Genomic DNA, 16408 nt, shown 5'->3' with positions numbered 1-16408 from the left:
CTTATATTTTCTGTATTCTATTTCCAAGATTTTGGATCATCTTTACTATCATTATTCTGAACTCTTTTTCAGGTAGACTGCCTATTTCCTCTTCATTTGTTAGGTCTGGTGGGTTTTCACCTTGCTCCTTCATCTGCTCTGTGTTTATCTGTCTTCTCATTTTGCTTAACTTACTGTGTTTGGGGTCTCCTTTTTGCAGGCTGCATGTTCGTAGTTCCCGTTGTTTTTGGTATCTGTCCTCAGTGGCTAAGGTTGGTTCAGCGGGTTTTGTAGGCTTCCTGGTGGAGGGGACTAGTGCCTATGTTCTGGTGGATGAGGCTGGATCTTGTCTTTCTCGTGGGCAGGTCAGTGTCTGGTGGTGTGTTTTGTGGTGTCTGTGGCCTTATTATGATTTTAGGCAGCCTTTGTGCTAATGGGTGGGGTTGTGTTTCTGTCTTGCTAGTTGTTTGGCATAGGGTGTCCAGCACTGTAGCTTGCTGGTCGTTGAGTGAAGCTGGGTGCTGGCGTTGAGATGGAGATCTCTGGGAGATTTTCACCTTTTGGTATTACGTGGAGCTGGGAAGTCTCTTGTGGACCAGTGTCCTGAAGTTGGCTCTCCCACCTCAGAGGCACAGCACTGACTCCTGGATGGAGCACCAAGAGCCTTTCAACCACACAACTCAGAATAAAAGGGAGAAAATGTAAAAAGAAAGAAAGAGGATAAAATAAAGTAAAATAAAGTTATTAAAATAAAAAATAATTATTAAGAAAAAAATTTTAAAAAGTAAAAAAACCAAAGAACGGACAGACAGAACCCTAGGACAAATGGTAAAAGCAAAGCTATACAGACAAGATCTCACACAGAAGCATACACATACACACTCACAGAAAGGAAAAGGGGAAAAAATAATAAATCTTGCTCTCAAAGTCCACCTCCTCAATTTGGGATGATTCGTTATCTATTCATGTATTCCACAGATGCAGAGTACGTCAAGTTGATTGTGGAGCTTTAATCCGCTGCTTCTGAGGCTGCTGGGAGAAATTTTCTTTTCTCTTCTTTGTTCGCACAGCTCCCTGCGTTCAGCTTTGTATTTGACCCTGCCTCTGCGTGTAGGTCGCCTGAGGGCGTCTGTTCTTTGCTCAAACGGGGTTAAAGGAGCTGCTGATTCGGGGGCTCTGGCTCACTCAGGCCGGGGGGGAGGGAGGGGCATGGAGTGCGGGGCGAGCCTGTGGCGGCAGAGGCTGTTGTGACGTTGCGCCAGCTTGAGGCGCGCTGTGCGTTCTCCCGGGGAAGTTGTCCCTGGATCCTGGGACCCCGGCAGTGGCGGGCTGCACAGGCTCTCGGGAGGGGAGGTGTGGATAGTGACCTGTACTTGCTCACAGGCTTCTTGGTGGCAGCAGCAGCAGCCTTAGCGTCTCATGCCTGTCTCTGGGGTCTGCGCTGATAGCCGCAGCTCTCACCCGTCTCTGGAGCTCCTTTTAGTGGCGCTCTTAATCCCCTCTCCTCGCGCATCTGGAAACAAAGAGGCAAGAAAAAGTCTCTTATCTCTTCGGCAGGTCCAGACTTTTTCCTGGACTCCGTCCTGGCTAGCCGTGGCGCACTAACCACTTCAGGCTGTGTTCACGCCACCAACTCCAGTCCTCTCCCTGTGCTCCGACCGAAGCCCGAGCCTCAGCTCCCAGCCCCGCACACCCCGGCGGGTGAGCAGACAAGCCTGTCAGGCTGGTGAGTGCCGGTCGGCACCGATCCTCTGTGCGGGAATCTCTCCATTTTGCCCCCTGCACCCCTGTTGCTGTGCTTGCCTCCGCGGTGCCGAAGCTTCCCCCTCCGCCACCCGCAGTCTCTGCCCGCAAAGGGCCTTCCTAGTGTGTGGAAACCTTTTCTCCTTCACAGCTCCCTCCCACTGGCACAGGTCCCGTCCCTATTTTTTTGTCTCTGTTTATTCTTTTTTCTTTTGCCCTACCCAGGTACGTGGGGAGTTTCTTGCCTTTTGGGAGGTCTGAGGTCTTCTGCCAGCGTTCAGTAGGTGTTCTGTAGGAGTTGTTCCACGTGTAGATGTATTTCTGGTGTATCTGTGGGGAGGAAGGTGATCTCCGCTTGTTACTCTTCCGCCATCTTGAAGGTCCTCCCCATTTATTCTTAAGGGTATATTTTTTCCTTAGGAATTTTTTTTAAGTACTCATGCTTCTAGTATATAGCCTATAGATGGTATCAACTAATATCTAAATCATCAGTAAATATCTTAGTAGGGGATGAGTCTTTTTATGAAAGTGTCCAAAGAAAATCCTATTCAACTTTGCAGTTTTGCTTTAAAAGACGCTACATAGCTAACAAAGCATTTTTCTAAATATGTCTCAGTCTTAGAAGATAGCAAAAATCAATTCATACTTTTAAGGGAATTTGTTCTTGTGCTGTTCTCTGCCTTCAGGGATTGGAAGAAAAAATCCATTTATCTGAACTGAGTGTATTAGATCATTGCTTAAAATAAATTCTGATAGCTAACTTCCTTCTGTGGCTATTTTAAGCAAATCTCTCTTTGGCCATATTCCATGCTTGAAATGTGCTAATATTTAATAAAATAAATGTTTGTGAAATATTGCTTTCCCATATTACGTTATTGAAATAAATGGTCATTTGAACACATTATAAAATTAGGGTCTGTACTAGAGATTTTCTGCCTAACTGATTTTTCTTTATCTTTGTAAAATGAACCATTCATAAAGGGATTATGCATGTAAAGGTAAGAATTTATGTTTATGTAGGTATCCACCTTTAAAATTGATATAAATCACACCAGTGCTAAAAGGTACTTACTCCACAGTAGCAAGTAAGTGTCAAGATGTAGTAGTTTAGCAGTGTTTAGACCTACGTGGTTTGCGTTGGCTCAGTGCCCCTCCGCAAAAATCCAGACTGCTCTGTGGAAGAAACCACACATGTTGGGACTCTGGGGCTGAAGGATGTCCGTTGTATTCTTTAGAGTTAAAGCAAGCTACAACACATAATTGAGTTATGAGTGACTGGTTGGGAATTTTTTCCTCTGGGAAATTAAAAAAAAATTCTATAGAGGGTATTTGAAGTATCAAAATTTAGGGTATATGTTTATTTGAAGTGCCTGTTGAAAAACAGCCATTGCCATTTCATATTTGTCACAAGCCTTTAGAGTGGAATCACCAGAAGTAATAGCAAAATCGTTTACAAAAGTATTTTCATAATAAATATTTAATAATATCCTTGTTATTATCTTTACTCTGTTCAGACTAGATTTTTGAGTCTTCTGCAATGAATGGGGCAGGTATATGATCAATAAGCTTTGATGAGTAAATGGCTGTAGAGGGAGAAAGTCAAAATTAGACCTTTCAGGGCATTTCTTCCATCTAGAAAGTAAAAATTAAGTAGACTGAATTTTTTTTTAACTCTCTGAGATTTTGATGAGAGGCAATATTCTGATCTTTTAAAAAAAAATTATTTCTACAGGGACTTAATAGACCTAAGGGCAAGTATAAGCATCACCAGGGATGTGATGCCTCAATTTTTAAGTAGGCTTTTTCTAGAGTTGTTCCCTAAGGCCTCTCTTTAGTTCAGGTACCCTGTGGATTCCTCTCTGGGACAGGTTTGGGACAGATAATGCACATTGATTCAACATGCCATTCCCGCAACACTAGATCAAAATGGAGTAATCAGATGCAGACATAAGTGATCCCATTCCAAGGACAAAGATGTGGAACTGTATTTAACCACTCCCAACAGTTTTGTTGTAGGTTGAGTTCCCCCAGAGGCCAACTATGATATGAAGATTAGCTTATAGGATATTTGTAAGGGAGTGTTCTTGGGATCAACACTTGTGAGGGCATCACTAAGGAAGTAGCGTTAGACAAGGGGAGAACCAAGCTGTGACGCAGTCCCAACAAAAGCCTCAGCCGATAGGCCATGCTGAGAAGGTGGCAAGCCCTTCAATATTTTTCTCTAGTATAAATGATAATGCCATTATTCATCTGGGTTTATCTTGTGAAAGAGAATCTCCTTTTTCTCCCCATCTCATCCATTCACCATGACCATCGTATTCTCTCTTAGAAAACAAAAATCTGATCATATTTCTTCCCTGTTTACACGCTTCTGGGAGTTCTTGATTTCCAAGGAACTTGAATAAACTTCAAGGCCCTTGCCACCCATTTCTGCTCTGTTTCCAGTATTGACTTCTAAGGCCCTTCCTACCCATTTCTTCTCTGTTTCCAGTCTCATTTTTATCCACTCTTCCTCGTTCCCTCACTAGTACTTTACTTTCTGCTTTCCTTTTTCTCTCTTTCTTTTACTCTAACTGCCATGTTACAAAATGAATAGCTTTCAAGTTTTGTGCTTTTGCTACAACTTTGTGAAATTGACATTCACTTTCTTGCTCATCTCACTCTTTGTTTTTGAAGGCACTTACCTAATACTGCTCTTTTACCTCAGGAGACATAACTCTTCTTTGTGTTTACTAGAGCATTTTATATATTTATACCAGTGTCAGATGTCCTATCCGATAGAACTGTTATTATCCATTTGTGTAAATATATGACCCTCTTAATTGTATACTCCTTGAATAGGGGAACTATTTTTTCTACACTTCTGATTCTCCTTTAGTACATACTACAGTGTCTTACACATAAAGGATACTAAATAATGTTCATTTTGTTTTTTGAGTTGGTAATTTTGTTATCTTTTCTTCTCTTGAGTGTGAGACCAATATACTACTCTTTAATCAATTAGTGTGCTGTCAGCTTAAAAGACATCTTACTTGGGCTGGTAAAAAATAAGGAAATTTGTTATATTATAGAATAAGAATAATGTACAGAGTTTGAGTGGCTATGTAAATGGTAATATCATCTACTTAACAATGTTGTGAATAATCCAGTTCTTTCTGTCTCTTCTGTCTGCCATTGTTGGTGTTGGCATTATCCTTAGGTTGGTAGCAAAGTGGCTATAACAGTTTCATGAGTCACATTCAGACAAGGAAATGTAAAGGAATAAAAGACCATTACTCACTATGTCTCATCCTTAGGAGCAAGGAAACCTTTTTTTTTTTTTTTTTCCTTGCGGTATGCGGGCGTCTCACTGTTGTGGCCTCTCCCGTTGCAGAGCACAGGCTCTGGACACTCAGGCTCAGCGGCCATGGCTCACGGGCCCAGCTGCTCCACGGCATGTGGGATCTTCCCGGACTGGGGCACGAACCCATGTCCCCTGCATCGGCAGGCGGACTCTCAACCACTGCGCCACCAGGGAAGCCCACCAAGGAAACCTTTTAAAGAACTCTCCCTCACATCTCATTGGCCAGGAACATGTCAATTCCAATTCTTAAGCTTACTTGAAAGAGTGATGGGGAAACTATGATTTGCTTATATGAATCAACTGCTTTAGGTGGAAGAAGTGTTCAGGAATCAATCACGTTGATCACTACACTTAAAGAGAGGGAGTAGAAAACAAGTTTTCTGAAAAAAAATAATTTGCTTAGGGGACTTTTTTTTCTAATTAATGTAGATTTCTTGAAGCAATCATAAAAGGTTTCTCAGACAATCAGAAAGAAGAGTGTATATTTTCTCTCCAGAGAAAATTATAAAGATTAGCTAGTTCTACAAGGAAATTTTCTGGAAGGATTTATTTTTCTTTCAGGAGATATCTTGGAAAGCATTCATTGCAAGTAAAAATCCTTGAAATAATTTTTCTCCACACTGCATTGTAAAGATTGAAAAATCTGCTAACATGTACAAATACTTCTCTTGCTTATGTAAGAGTTCATTTGCCTCTATAAAACTTCTCTATGATTATTTAATCTAAGTTTTGTAAAATCTAATCTGCTGCAGATTTCTTCACATTTGCTGATACTCTGTCAGTTTTCTCCTTTCAGTATTGTTAACTGTTGTTGAGGGTGACATCGTCAGGAGGGAATACATTACAACTTAACTCAGAGAATTAAAGACTACATCATTATTCTGTAGTACTAGTTTTTAGCATTATCCAGTAAATATTTAATGTACAGAGAACATATTTTTAAAAAATCAAATAACTAAATATGACAAGTGTCATTGAAAGTATTTTCTAGCAGAATTATGTCTAGAATAATGCTGCTTTGATTGATTTGGTTTTGTCAGTCTCTGGGATTGAAATTTATTGTATGTGTTTGTAGAAGTAAAACTTGGAATAGTTTTTAGTAACTGAACTTTGAATAATTTTCTTTATTTTGTCCTACTTTAGTCAGGGTTTTTTGTTTGTTTATTATTTTCATAGAAAAATTTGAGTATCTACTCTTGGTGCTAAGAACGTCTAACAGAATATAACAGTCAGGTCTTGTCATTGCTCATGCCCTACTTAGGAAGATAAGACATAACGCAGTTAAAATAAGACAAGTCAGAAAAATTTTAAATGTCCAAAATAATGAGACAGATCACATAGGAATTCAGGGAGGGGGATAAAAGATCACATGTTGTGCATGGGATTTGAATTAGTCCAAAATGGATGAGTAAATGTAAATTATTGTTAACACTTTAATTAAATAGTTTGTATTTGGACTGCAAGTTTTATTATTTCCTTGTCCAGCTAGGATGGGGGAAAACATGTTGGAGAAATAGAGTAGAAGAGTCATTTCTCCCCTCCATGTGTAAATTTCTCATAGTTTACGTTAAAGAAACTAGGTTTCCCTGCCCTTAACGTACCCCATCTCTAGAATCAGAGGAATTTTAGTAGTCCTTGAAAAATGCGGTCAACTGTAGACATTTATATCCATTTATCATTAATTTATAAGTGATGCATGAGAAACCTGTTCAGTGTAGACATCATAATAATGAAAGTGTTTGACACTTGTACAATATGGTTTAAGGACCTATGGTTTCTAAACAAATTATCCTAAACTACATGGCATCTGTCACTGACTACAAGTGAACTTTCTCCACCTCAGCTGGCCTTAAGTAGTCCTAGCAATAATTCATGTAAAATCCAGAGCCCTCTCTATGTAAACTTTAGGAGTAATATACACAAGCTGAAAGTCTCTCCCTCTCTCCTTCTCTCCCTTTTTTTCAATGGAGTCATGGTTGACAGTAAAAAAAAAAAAATGTCCAATCCTCTCTGGTTATGCTACTTAGTTGGCTTCTTGAGTTAATGAATTGTTGGGATCCTTCCATCTGAAAATGTTACTCATTTTGGACGCAGTTCAAACCATGCTTAAGTGGAGTGAGTCTCTAAACCAGGATGGAAGCAAACAGGTCACAAAGGGAATGATTTATTAAGCTAAGTACTGCTTTTGTATCTATTAATGAAGCATTTGTTTCTTGGTTTTCTTTCTTCTGTCTTCTCTTGTTTTTCAAGTGGGTTATAGAGACAGATGAGTAGACCAGTGAGAAATAAACTTATTCTGAGACTACAGTTGTTATTTATTTTACCTACTAATCCAGCAGCAACCGTTATGTCAGCTCATGGGGTATAATAATAAACAACTTATTTTACCTCCCACAGTCCCTTTCAATCTGCTCTGTGGGACTGGGTCTTCTCCCTGGACCTGTTTGATGACTCCAGCAGACCCCATGGCTTTCAAGGTCACTCTTAGAGAGTACAGACAGTTGTTTTCCAGCAATTAAAAGGTCCAGTCTAATGTAACAGAGTGTCCAACCTCATTTAAAATTGAACCTTCGCTCGCTCTACCTGTCCCCATTTGGGCACGCCATGGGAGGGAGGGCAGGTTCCTGAGAAGGGAGTTGTTCAGAGGCTTCTTCTCTCCTGACCCTGACTGCGTTCCTCCTCTTCTCTAAGCTATTACAGTCAGTGTCTGACCCTATGGTGTCGTATCAGGAGAAGAGAAGAGGAGAGGGGTTCAGGAAAATGTCTTTTGCCATTGTCAGAGGGACCTCACTTCTCAACTTTCTGGTCTTGTCAGACGTTTAAAGAAGGGTGACTTTTCTTTCATTGGCCCCTCTGTGAGTTTCTGGAATTTCCTCTTTCTGGACTTCTTTCCCTTGCAATTTTCTGGATAAGCGTGACTGCATTTCTCCTCTGACTGGTGTGTCCTCATTCTTTATCTGAGACAGGTTGCAGTTCCACCAGGTGTTAACTTCTGAAGTCTTTTCACTCAGCCTTCTTGAGCAGGACCTAAGGTGACCTCATGCCATCAAATTTTTGCATGACCATGTCTCCCATCTGTTCCATAGGAAGCTGTCTTGTGTATTTTCCTGGCACACTCTAGAAGTTCAGGTTGATATCAGTATAGCCACTGAGCCTGGCCTCTGTGTCCACTGAAACCTGTCAGTCTCTCTCACCCTTTAGACATTTGTCCACAATGTCCCACAAATGGCATGTTCAACAGTAAGTGCTTCTCGAGGTCCCATCAAAGCCCCTTCCCTGGCACCTGCTTCTCACCCTGGGGCTTGTAAGACACATGACACAACTGTCTCAGACAAAATATCCTTCTCAAGGGAAAGGAAAAAACTTCGTAAGTTCCAGTGTCCAACTATTGTATAGCTTGAACATAGGTGAAATCATCTAAATGATTCTTGGCCACCTACTTTGAAGATTTTTGCATCCTCAGCTAGCATCTCATTTTAAATTTTTTCTCAGCTAAAATTTCTTTTTTTAACGTCTTGCTTTACTATCTAAGCCATAAAATGAGCTCTCAAAAGAATTTTGCTTTACTTCCAAATATAACAGGCAAGCTCATTGTATATCATTCCTGATGTATACACGCTAGAATCATAGGCGTAACCAAATGGGGAATGTCAGTATCCTTATTAGTACTATTTGCATTTTGGATATTAATAGCCTTATTCAAAACATTTGCTGTTTTACATCTTGTTTCCCATGTTTTTCAATAGTATTATTTCTGTTGGGTTCTAGCAAAGCTAAGCCGTAACCGAGAATCTAATAAATGAGAGTGTAGGACATGCAGTGATCCATTTTTAAATAATCTAACAATTAGTCTTCAAATAGTTTACTTTCATTTTGAGACAATACTTATCTTTTTTATTTTTATTTAATTAAAAATATTTTCTCTTGAAACTGATACGTGTGAAAAGTAAAATGTTCAAAGAATTGTCATGTTAACTAAACAAAGGTGAAGATTATTAACCGGGCCCCAACAAAAACCTATTAGCTAAATTTACAGTGTTGAAGGCAAAAGCAGTATAATACTTAAAATTTTTCTGTTTAATGTAATTGACGTTTGTTTTTAAGGTAAAAAGCACTAAATGTGTTTCTGGCAGAAAACAAGGAAGTTTTCCCATGGGTTTTAAAATGAGAAAGCAACGTATCAAAGCAATATAAATGTATAACCTACCTAAAAGAGGACTCCATGTTTTTATGGAATAACTTGAGATAATTTCATTTCACCTTGCTAATAAAATTTAGGTCCTCACATTTAAGAACTTTAATTCTTTTGTTTATTAACCAAAAACCAGTCAGAACTATTTAAAAGGAAACATTGGTAAACTTAAAACACTTAAAAGCTAGAACTCAGACGCTCTTAAGAAGATTGACTTTCTTTTTGAGCAGACTGTCACATTTATAAACATGGAATGACTCTATTAACGTTTTTTTTTCCTTCTTCCCAGCAATTGTAATGTAATTTCGTATTATTTTTCTCCTTATTTAACATGAAAATGAGGTACGTAATTATAAAAATTAGTTTACTTGAAATTCATCAAAATGTTCTCCTATTTTAATCATTGTTATTAGAAAAATCACTAATCAAAATGAGTTTATAATTCTAACTATAATAATTTTCAGGGGCATATTTAAACACCCTTTTTTTGTGTAGCATGAAAAGGACTTTGTTATTTCCCTTTCCTTAAGGAAGTCTAAAACGAGGGTTTTCATACACGGGGATCCTGTACTTGCTTGCTTTATATTGAGTATAAGCAGAAATGCTTTTATAAATCAGAATGACCTTCGGACTCTAGTTCATTAACTCACTTCACGGCTGCATAAGACGTTCTCATCTAACGCGTGACCCTGGAAGCCTATTATTTAGGCGAAAAGACTGAGAATAAATAAATTCTCATTTGAAATCAAGTCATGGTTGACAAAAGAAAATTGCCACTCTTTATTCTTAGTTAATACTTGAAATAAAGAAAATATAAACCCTTGGAAACCCTGTGGACTCCCCAATAAATTAAGTTTTGGTATAAGGCACCTTGCTTAGCTTCACGGTGATTAATCTGCTCCTATTGCCTGCGGAGCACATGCTGTCTAGTAATCACAGAGGTGAAACAATTGCCTCGTTCATGGATGGGCGGGCTCCCCCGCCCGGGTGCTGATGTGCAGGTCCCATCTGGTCACTGTAATGGACTGTCAGGATGTTGTCAGACTGCTCAGACTTCTGCTGGAACTCGACAAGGACTCTGTCTCTGTCTCCAGTTTTAAAGGAAACTTTGCAGATCACTTTTCAATAATTTCCGAGTACTTTTTATGTATGTGGGCTGTGCCAGGTGCTAAGGAGGGTAGGAAGAAAACATAAGGTCCCTTGTCACTTAGTTTTAATGAGTCATATACTTCTCAGCTTTAATGAGTCATATACTTCCTGTAAGGAGAGAAGGGAGACTGTGACTTGTATTCCTCACAAAATTTTGAAATTTATCCACAAGTGTAATTGCACCACAAGTTCAAAATCACCAACCCATTTGTGGATTTCTTAAATTTTGTTTTAGTTTGTATGATACAGTAGCATTTTTCTCATTTTCATGCAGTATATTTATTGAGCTCCTGCCATTCCAGGCAGAACAAACTCATTCTGGGGCTAATGCTAAGATGATACTTGGCAGTGCAGCACTCGCTGCTAACAAGCGGTGCAGTAGAGACTCGAACCCACGTCTTCCAATTCCACTGCAGTTCATTGCTCTTTATGCCAGGAAAAGGTCCCAAACTAAATCTACTTGCAAAAAGAAAGGGGCAGATGGATGTGGTAGACGCCAGTGTACTGGAATTTGGAGCTGGTTGACGGAGGAAAGCTAAATAAATGTCAAAGAGGCTTTGGGCTGAGTCCTAAAACAGGAAAGGGAGAGACAGTTCTCACCCAGGACTTCATGAATGAAGCTATGTGGGCGATTAGACGCAAACCTTGAGAATGAAACTTCCCTTCCGTAACAGTCTCTACCCCAGCCGCCTTCAGTTTTACGTGCTTTACCGCTGGCTCTCCTGTCCTTTTTTCCCAGTACTTCGGTCTTTGAGCTCAGATCTCCTACCTCTCTCTGTCCTTGGAACTGAGACTCGAGTAGTCACTGCTCCCTTTGTTGTTCAAATCCTTGTATCATATGGCATCTAGAGCAGCATTTTCCCAACCTTTTTACAACCAGTCAAAAACTTGAATCCTGTTCGTTGACAGAGATGGCCACTTGCATTTTTAAGGCTGTGAGTTTTTGTCTTTACTTAGGTTTTATGAACAAGTTGTAACTTCCTCTTGTGTATTCCATTCAGTTGTCCTGGCATCTCTGAATTAGGCCAAAGGGCATTTGACTGACCTTGCACTTGCTAACTTGAGTCAATTAAATTGCTTTTCCAAAGATGAAACAAAGAGCAGATATAATTAGAATTTCCTTAGGATGTTGTTATAAGGCCTTATCATTATTTGAATGTTTCTGTAACTTGCCTAAGATTAAATAATTAAAAATAAAGTGCCTGCCATTTCACGTTATGAAATGATAACTGTTAATGAATTATATAACTTATAAATGAAACAGTAATTGTTAGAGACATTGCAGCATTTTACTGTGAGTTCCTCCTGCCTATTTGTCTTCAAAGTGAAGTAAATATGCTTTAAAAAACAAATCATTTTGGATTTTGGATAGAGATAAGCAAATAAAATCAATATAAGATAACTAGATCATAGGTTGTATTTTTAAATGCATACAGCTCCTGCTATCGTTTCATAAGGAAATTAATATTAAATCTCTTTTGAAAAATGTGCTTAAAATTTAACTTTATAGCATATAAGCCTATGTAAAGTGACAGTGAAGACAATGTTCATTTCATCAGAGTGATCTCTTTTCATACTAGTAATCTACATTCTATAACTCTGAAGGAAACAGATACGTACATATTTTTACTCATTCTTTTTTTAAAAATATGTAACCCTTCATGAATTTGCGTGTCATCCTTGTGTAAGGGCCAGGCTAATCTTCTCTATGTCATTTCAATTTTAGTATACATGCTGCCAAAGTGAGCACTACATATATATTATTAGAGGTTAGTATTTGATCCTTCCAAGTGTAACAGGCAAAAATTAATTTTTTGGAAATGATCAATTTCAATTATGAAATACTATGAAAACAACATAAACATACTAACATGATTAAGTCAGTAAATTGCTGAATATGGAAACTGACTTATCAGACATACTTGTTTTAAAACTTTAACCCATAAATTATCATCTTCAAGTGGAGACATTTTGTAAACTTACTTCTCTTCTTTCCCATGTAGTTTTCTGTTACCAACTTGATTTCTAAGATTAGCACTCAAATTAAAACCAATTTGCAGCCCCTAATTATTTTGTAGTGGATCAATTAGTGGTTACACAGTAGATAACTATGTTGAGAGAAATTCTTGGGCTTATCAGGGTCCACAGAAAGGATCTGTTTGATTTCTGATGTCTGTCCTACATGTGGGTGGAGAGAGCAGCTTTGTACATATTTGATATCCTTGATGTCTGGGCTCCAAAGTCCTGAAGACTACTCCCACCAAAGTGATAGCTTAAAAGCTGTATCTGGTACATCATACAATGTTAAGAACCAGCATTCTGTGGGAATATTTCAGGACAATTAAAATATGGCAGTTATGCAAGTAGCACCTCTGCTTCTGGTATGCCTCTCTTTGATAAGGGAAAGAAAAATGTCTGTGGGTAACTTTCTAAAGAAGTAATACAGCTGCATCAAGTTTTAGAAATAGTGGTATGTGTTTTGCTTGTCTTGCTTAATGGAACTTTTAATATGGCATGATGCTGTGTGTTCAAAGCACCAGAGTGCAAGAAAATGTGTATGTCATCTTACTTTTGACAAATTCAGCAAGCAAAGAGAGTAGTAATAATCACTACCTCAAAACTTCCCCATTACCTAATTAATGATCAAGAGGGCCTTTTATAGATATTGTGGACTTTGTATTTTTAAGTGTGGGGTGTGATTTCTGTGTGAGAGTGAGGCAATCTCAAAGTGTACTACCTGGGCTACTGAAATAATTTCAAGATCTCAGGGGCTTTTGTGTAAACGATGCTGAAACTTGATACTTGAAAGTATACTTGAAAGTTTCAAGTAAACTTGAAACTTGATACTATATATGAAATACTCTATACCCAATCAGAGTTAACATCTCTCTCTCCCTCTATGTATCTGTCTATCTCTCTTTGTTTCTCACTCTTTTTCCCCTCTGTATCCATCTACACATGTACACACAGTTTGACTAGAAATATACGGAAGTGGTGGAATGCTTTTATACAGATAGATAAAGACAGAGATATATATGTCACATTATATATGTCACTTCAAAAGATTATTGAAAAACAAATATGTTACTTGAACGTATTTCTGCCAATCCTATGTAAGTATAAGAGTGTGTGGAAATCTTGGTTGTTTTTTGTTTTGCTTTATTTTTAGATTGAGTTATGTGAAATTTTATCTCTTCACATTGTTTACCAAAAGGGATCAAAAGGAATATTTTTTAAAAAAACCCTTATTCTAGTGACTAGAATGGGCAAGTAAAAGAAAATCTCACCATAAATCATAATTAAAATGATAGCTTTTTAAATATTGGCACAACTACAATGATTTTTTTTTTTTTTTCCTTTTAAGTAAATGTTTACAGTCTGGAAGACAATCAGATGTCTCCTACATTGTTATTATTATGATAATTCTATTTGTGATTCCTAAATTCTTGACAGCACTGTGTCAAAATAAGCCAGTATGTAGCCTCAATAACTTTATTTTTAAGGCTTAAATGTTTCCTTAAGAAGTAAAATTGTCTTTGTGATACTATCTTAGAATTCCTATGCTATAACAATAATGATCCAAGGATAATTTTTGTTTTTAACAGATTTTAGACTTTATGGGATTGAAGGTGAATGATGAAAAGTGAGATAACATTTTGGGGAAAAAAATCTGCTTTGTAAACAGACATTAGAAGATATATTTAAATTGGTTTTTGGAGTCCAACAAATTCTCAGTGCTTGAATATCTTCGTATAACATTTACCCACTAATCAAAAACCCAATTGTTGGAGGCTTGTCCTTTTAGTTTTATGGCTTCATTTACTAGGATGACACAATTTAATTTACAGTTGTATGACTTAAAATTAATAACTGAAAATGTACAACAAAACCATTAAAACATCTTTTAGAAATTTGTATCCCTTTGCAAAGAGAAAAAAGAATCTGCAATTACGATTTTAGTATCAAGTCTTTAAGACCAAATTAGAGTTGAAACTATTAAGCTAAGCTAAACTGTTACATTAGAGTTGAAACTATTAAAACCAAGTAATTTAAAACAATGGCTAGTGGCTCTATCCTCTTTGCTCTCTTCTTATAGTGTTTATATCTCCTATGGAAGTGCACGTACCCTATCTGTTTACAGAACTGTCTTCCTGACTCACATCTTAGCACCTCAGTGCCACACCTTGCCAGGTATACAGAAGCCCTTTCATAATTATGTGTCTAATGAACAAATGGTTAATGAACAGTAACTACTCTGTGCTAACCTTGCAACTTCCATTTAGGTTTCAAAAATGATAAAGAAGATTGCTTCCACATTTTGTCAATCTTTAAATAACTCTCTCCGTTTTGAAGCTCCTATAAATACATTCAAAATTAATTTTAGAAACATCATTCGTCTCATAATTTTCTTCAACTCAAAACACCCAATACACTGGTTAAAGGTAAAAGAATAGAACCCAGTGATACTCTTTTTTCCTTTTCAAGTCACACTTCATGTGAAAGAGTCCTGTATTTCCCTTTCTTTCTTTTTTTGTATAGTACTAATACCAGTGAAATATTCAGGTCTGAACAAATCTACAAATATTTATTCTAAATTTATTTCTGAAATGTGACTAAATCTGACCATAGTATAAAACAGAAAAGAACACAAATCTACAAATATTTATTCTAAATTTATTTCTGAAATGTGACTAAATCTGACCATAGTATAAAACAGAAAAGAACAAGATCTGACATATTGAAAGGATTCAAAGAAATATTAATCTAGACTTGAGACCAAATAAAATGAACTAGTGACTAAACCAGTTGACACATCATGGACATGCTTTCTGTGTACCATTTATTTTCATTCCAATGATACAAAGTTATCCTTTGTAAAATCACTGTAATATTCAAGAATCAGCAAGTATAGAGTTGCAGTTTTGCAAGATGAAAGAATTCTTGAGATTGGTTGCACAAAATGAATATACTTAACAATACTGTAATGGCTAAGATGGTACATTTTATGTTATGAATGTTTTACCATAATGAAAAATAATAAAAAAAAGAATCAGCAAGAAAAAAGTGAGAGGATACCTTGAGTTCATAAGTTCAAATATGAAGCAAAGTTTTCATAAATTCAGGATGTTATTTTTAAGGGACAAAAAAGAATACTCAATTCAGTATTTTTGCTACCAGTGATTAAAAACAAAAACAAACAAAACAAAAAACAAACAATAAAAAACAAAACAAAAAAACAAAAAACAAAACAAAAACAAACAAAAAAATGTGAAGAAAGTGTCAAATTTCCTGACAGCTACAGTGTTTTATTTTTGCTATTCATATATTCATTTATTTAGGACTTCATGATTCCAGGTCGATGACCGACTATCATTTGGCCTGTGCATGGCGCATTTTGATTTATTTACTAACTTACATTACTTAGTTGTTTTTAATTATGTAGTAAACACTTGAAAATGCACCATCCAGAACAAAAGCTAAAATCTGTTAAATAACCTGTTTATTACCGCCAGTATAATCTTTTTATCAGTCTTGGATAACCATCTTTCTGAGTCCTGTATTCATCACTCTGTTGCTTTTCTTTTTACATATTTATTGTATCTACATATATACCTAAAAAGTGTCTTTTATCTTAGTTGTTTTAAACATTATTCTATGGAGATCATGCTGTTTGTCATTTTGGGGAATATACTTTTTTCACCTAATAATGAATTGCTAAGGTCCATTCATATTGCTCTTCATTGCTGTAGTCCATTCATGTTTTATTGCTGGCTACTATTCAAAATTATGTGAAAGTATAATTGCAGTGATTTAAAGCATTCTTTATAAATAGCCTCTTTAGGTCTTCATTGTGAACCACATCCAGGTTAGCTGGTCACCTGAGCCTGCTGTTGGCGCTCAACGACCCTATCTATGTACACCCTTTGATTGTAATTTGTAGTTGTTAAAATGTGCTCTAAATGAACAACCTTACTTCATTTAAAAATCTCAGTAATTTAATC

At 37.1% G+C, this 16408-nt stretch overlaps 1 protein-coding gene and 1 non-coding gene across 6 annotated transcripts in view; one reads left to right on the top strand and one right to left on the bottom strand.

The window, feature by feature from the left end:
• The window catches only part of SEMA3D (semaphorin 3D), a 208445-nt gene that overhangs the window by 102667 nt on the left and 89370 nt on the right, over nt 1-16408 (top strand). The window lies entirely within an intron of this gene.
• LOC117313699 (U6 spliceosomal RNA) lies at nt 12050-12156 on the bottom strand. The gene has a single exon (XR_004528282.1). It is a non-coding gene; the product is annotated as a U6 spliceosomal RNA (small nuclear RNA).

Source organism: Tursiops truncatus, chromosome 9 (assembly GCF_011762595.2).
Source record: "Tursiops truncatus isolate mTurTru1 chromosome 9, mTurTru1.mat.Y, whole genome shotgun sequence".
In the NCBI taxonomy this organism is placed as follows: Eukaryota; Metazoa; Chordata; class Mammalia; order Artiodactyla; family Delphinidae; genus Tursiops; species Tursiops truncatus.
The sequence above is the reverse complement of the archived record's forward strand: the minus strand, read 5'-3'. Positions and strand labels throughout refer to the sequence as shown.